The sequence below is a fragment of the Crocodylus siamensis genome, chromosome 4 (assembly GCF_052110815.1).
Source record: "Crocodylus siamensis isolate JL-2025a chromosome 4, ASM5211081v1, whole genome shotgun sequence".
Lineage (NCBI taxonomy): Eukaryota > Metazoa > Chordata > Crocodylia > Crocodylidae > Crocodylus > Crocodylus siamensis.
Window position 1 is genome coordinate 215843886 of NC_143398.1, and position 5286 is coordinate 215849171.

The 5286-nt window shown below is 41.9% G+C and overlaps 1 protein-coding gene across 1 annotated transcript in view; it reads right to left on the bottom strand.

Annotated features, from left to right (window-relative positions):
• Nucleotides 1-1400: 1400 nt before the first annotated feature.
• Nucleotides 1401-5286, bottom strand: part of GPD2 (glycerol-3-phosphate dehydrogenase 2) — a 288808-nt gene continuing 284922 nt past the window's right edge. The window contains exon 20 of the transcript XR_016442086.1: nt 1401-5286. This exon is cut by the window's right edge and continues 606 nt beyond it. The gene's annotated coding sequence lies outside the window, so the exon portion shown is untranslated.

Below are 5286 nucleotides of genomic sequence, written 5' to 3' on the forward strand. Positions count from 1 at the left end.
GCATGCGTGCAAAAAAAAAGATTTTACTACATACAGTTTTTTGCATGATGGTTGTGACTTGAGGGTGATAAAATGAACAATTTGAAAACATTAATCTAATTTTGGTAAATCTATTCTTTCAGAACAAAGAACAAACTTTCCCATCCAGTTCTACAGTGCAAAACAACTACATGGCATAAACAAAGTTTACAAAAGCCCTTACTCTTCTATATCCAAGCAGAGTTTTTTCTCAAGCTGTAAGGCATCATTTTCATTTCTAATAAATATTTTAATATATATAATGTGCATATCTGGGCTTGATAGGTCTATGATACATCTGGAAACATATATACATATTCCTAAATGGAAACTGGTAGAGGGGAAGGCGGAGGAATCAAAATCATAGAAACTAGAAATGAATAAATCCATCATTCTTGCCAATACAAAATTGGTCACAGCAGATTTATCATGTGTTTTGTTCAGTATGGTTTTAATTTATACAAATGATAAGGCTTTTGATATGTTCCTTGGGAAACTGCTAAGACTGTTTACAATCCAGGATTATTTACAGTTTCTTGAATTTTGGGCGCAACCTTTTTGTTGTTTGATTTTGTCTAATGACTTTTCTTGGCAATGTAACTGCCTGAACTACTCTACACTGGGATGTTCAGCCTCCAGCCCAGGGGCCAAATCTGGCCCATGGAGCCATGGTATTTGGCCCACAGGGTTCCCCATGGGTAGAGAAATTTGGCAGCAGGGGAACGATGGCAATTATTATTGTCCCCCTCTCCCACTGCCAAATTCCAAAATCCTCTCTTGTGGGGATGGACCATGGCCCCTCCCACTTTGCAGAGCTGGGTCATGCTCCCTCCTCCCCTCACGGAGCTGGTCCATGCCCCTTCTTTGCCATGTCACAGGACCAAGTTGGGGCCAAGATAAGCCCCCTTCCCCATGCAATTGAATCGGGGCTGGGCTGCCCACGTCTTCATGGCCGAATAGAGATCAATCATGCTCATCCTGGGCACTGGATCAGGTCCACCAGTCAGATCTGGCCAATGGACAGATCAGGCATTGCCTATCCAGTCTGCCAGGCAAAATGGTTGAGCACCACTGCTCTACTAATTCTCTTAATTCCCTGATGTTTACACCTTTTTCAGTTTTTTGAAAATAGGTACTATATCCCTTACTATTATAGGACTGATCCAAAGCTCATCAAGATCCACAAGGGTCTTTCTATAGACTTTAATCAGCTTTGGATGAGACAATGCTTGACCATAATGCATCCATTTAGTGAGCTATAAAATCTGTCCTCTGAAATGAGATTCTGACCCGTTCACCCATATGTGGTTCCAGGATTTTAAAAAGCGAGGTGCAGATATTGTGGTACATCATTACATATAACACAACACAATAGGCAAAAATAATCAACAGATGTTTCTTTAATCCTGTAATCATTAGAATTAAATGTACAGATCTTTTAGATTCATAAACAAGATCAAGCTGTCTTGGGCATCTTGACAACACATCCAATGCTTTGCTGAAAGTTATATCCACACCTGAATTAATGTTCACCTGAGTTAATATTTCCACACCTGAGTTAATTTTTTTAGCTAGAGTTAAAAACAGTTTGCAGGTTATGAAATAGGAGCTACGTTACCAGGAGCAGCTAACAGACAGCAGAATTGCAGAAGAAGGAATAGCTTGATTAGTGGAACATTAAGACCATTAAAAAGAAGAGAGGGTCATTAACATCTAAGGAATGAAAAGTTTAGAAGCCATTACAGATTATAATGAATGATGAAATCAAGTAACTCCTTCATTGCTGTCTGAATAGGAATGCTAATGCCACTATACCATAGTTGATTTTAAAGTTTGGGTGGAGCAGGAATCAAAGTGGGGTGTGGATGTACCCCTGTACCCCACTCCCCAGATCTGCCCCTGCCTTCATCAGTCCTCAGAAGTCAGACCCCCCAACTGCTCCATTATTTTTATTTATATTCACTAAATTCCTTCCAGCTTGCCAATATCTGCAAAAGTCTAGCTTAGAAAAATGGCAGAAACTTTGTTTCTATCCATTTTATTCAATTAATTTTAAATTCAAGACGTAGAAAGCCCATTCTATTTGGCTCTGGAGCCTGAGATCATGCTCAGCCAGGAAGTACAGGGCAATTACAGCTACAAAGGTAGAAACAGAACCTGTATAAATGCCAAAAATTGCAACTATACCCCTTAGAGGCAGGAGATGAAATAGTATTTGGCTCTGTGACTTTATTTGGTGGTTTGGAGGAATGGTTTTTAAGCCATTTAAACTTTAGGAAATTGAAGGGTTCACACCCTCACTACAGAGTTTCTACATTCATTTCAAGAATTAGTAAAGCACATTTTCTGACTGCCTACTACCCAAGAACCCTTTTACAATGGTCTTTCTATAACTATGTCTAGGTGACTGCCATGCTCCTAGAGTTCTCTCTCATTACTAGGGAGGTGAGAAGTTCTCTGAGGTTTATTGGTAGTAGGTCAGTTTCTGACCTCCTGCATTGAAATTAAAAAGGTTAATTGAGGGCATATTGCTCTCTGAAAAAAGAAAGGAGGCCAGTAACTTGAGCCAGACATGTTGAAAGGAATTCTTGTGGTTTGCTAATTAGGAACAATACCACAGACGTTAAGTGAAGTTAAAAGAAATGCAATTCTCTCAGCCTCCAAAATTTTTTTTTGTTTATTTCTAAAGTGAATGTTAAGCTATATAGTAACTACCTTAAAGTCATGCATGAAAGGTAAGTTCCTAACTGTTTATTCTTACTCTACTATTTCTTCTAGGATGCTTCCTTCTATTGATCCTCAACTGTGGGCACATCTACATGAGATGTTTACTGCAGTTGCCTGATTAGCTCTGCAGCTCTGAGATGCAGTGTCTACACATGCAGTGCTAAGGATGAAGTAAACTAATTAACTTCATGAAAACTTCCGTGAATCAGCAGCAGGAGGCAAAAACTATGGCATCTTTAAAACCACAGGTTTTACTTCCCTGCTAATCAGAGGCAAGTGGCGAGCAGCAAGGGCCCCTTTTCCAATCAGTAACAGGGGTGCACACAGTGGAAACCACAAGATTAAAGGACCTGTTGCAATGTGCACTTCCGGCATGAATTCCAGGGGTCCCTATTCATAAAAGTAAAAGGCTCATAACAGTAATAGAGACACATCAGAGCACCTGCAAATAATCTGGTTATAGCAGTGTGTAGCAGGACACTAAAACGTGCCTGCTCCTTAAGGCTGAAGAAGTCTGGCCAGGGAGCTTTGCAAGCCAAACAGGTTGCTGGGGTAACAGCCTAAGGGAGTAATTGGCCCCACCTGCCGACATCACCTGACCAGCAGGAGGCAGGGTTCTGGGATATATAAGCCCAGGCTGTAGCTAGAAAACACACTCTGTCTCTGGCAACTAACAGGGAAGGAGCTCCTGTCTGCTGAAGCTACTTGAGACCTGGGGTTGCCTGCCCAGCTCTCCCTGCTACTGCCAGCTCTGCTATCTAGGTGCTACATGACTACAGGCATGTTACTCTGAGTGGAAGTTTGTCCCCTTAAAGGGGCATAGCATTGTTGTTGTTGCTAGTATTTAAGTTATAGCCTAGGGGCTTGTGTTTGTGTTCATGTTTACCCCCAGAAGATCAGGATGAGGCTAGAAGGGGAGGTTTGGAGGCTTCATTAGTGCTTGGAGAGAGAGGGCATATGATTTGGGTAGAGTCCAGTGTCAGGCACAGCAAGCATAGTGCCAGAGACACGTGGCTGGAAAGGTGCAGTGAGCCCAGAGCACCAGGAGGGCACAGTTACAGAGGCCCAGTGAGCCCAAGTGCCAGGAGGGTGCAGCTAGAAGGACTCATTGAGCCCACAGCACCAGAGGGCTACAGGTACAAGTTGGGTGAGCCCATAGAACCAGAGGGGTTTAGCACGCATAACTCCAGAGGGTTACAGTTGAGGCACAGAGTCAGGCACCCGAGAGAGGCACAGAGGCAGGAATCTGAGAGAAGTGCAGAAAGCCAGTCACTAGAGAACTTGGTGCCTGTGGGTTGCAGAGAGAAAAGAGCCAGGGGGCTCAATGCCAGGAGCATATAGAGTTGATGATGTGATGATGTCACATCTGTGAGGCATGGGGCACATGTAGGGGAGGCTGCAGTGTGTATGTACTGCCTGGTATAGCTGGGCACATGAAGGGAATTCCAGCATGTTGGAGCAGCTTCTGTGTTCATGTATAGGCTCCCTGTAATAACAGGTACTAACTCAATGTTCAGTAACCAGTGCTACTGAGCAGTAGTGCTGGCACACGGCCTTCTAGTGATGCTAATGCGCAGTAGACTAATTCTACTGTGCGTTAGCATCGTTTTTGCCATGATGCATTAATGTGCAGTAGAATTAGTCCCACCAAACTCTTTTGGACCTTGTAAACCCTTCTGATCCTCCAAGATCCTGCCCTCCAGACTCCACCAGCCCTCTACAGACCCCATTAGCCAGCTCCCAGCACTGGTGAAGGTCTACAAAACTGGTACCCAATCTTAAAGCAAACCACATGATTGTAGATCAGATCCCAGGAATGTCTGTACTGTTCAAGTGAGGAATCGCTGAGTTAGATGGTGCAGCCTCTTTTTACCTAATCTAATCCCCTGAACTTCTAAGTGTAATGTCTGTATGCACTCTGTGTTCTAGTATATCAAAATATATTTTGTACGTTTTTTTACAGTGGTCTTTATACGGACTAAAAAGATAGAACAAAGCTTGGATCATAATGATATTGAATGCTAGCCTTTGCACATATTATGAAAGTCATGAAAAGATTCTAGTTAAGCCAGACTTTTGAATAGGTAGTCTGACCTTTCACCTTATGCCATTTTATTCTATTTTGTTAGATGTGCGGCATTCTGGAGAATGAGAAAAATAGAAATATTGCAGTGCCTGAGAACTTGGTGCAGGCTTTTTATGTAAGGATCATATAACAAATGGATCATATAAAAGAGTTCTATTCAGATAATACTGGAGATTCATTCAGGCATTTATGTTTACAATTTCATCTTCCATTTGCCCCTTTTGAGCCATCGAGAGCGGAAGTAACACAAAACATTTTCTGGGAAAATTTCATTCAAGTGTTTAAATGAATTCTCTGCAGCCATGTTCTTTGTGTTACTTTCCCAATAATATTCAAGTTATCACATTTTATGGCAAAAACATTCTCAGAAATTTATTTCAAGGCTTTGAATTTGAAACTCACAGATGCACGTGTTTTCACAAGAGCTCTTATTCATTCATTCAATTGGGGAACTG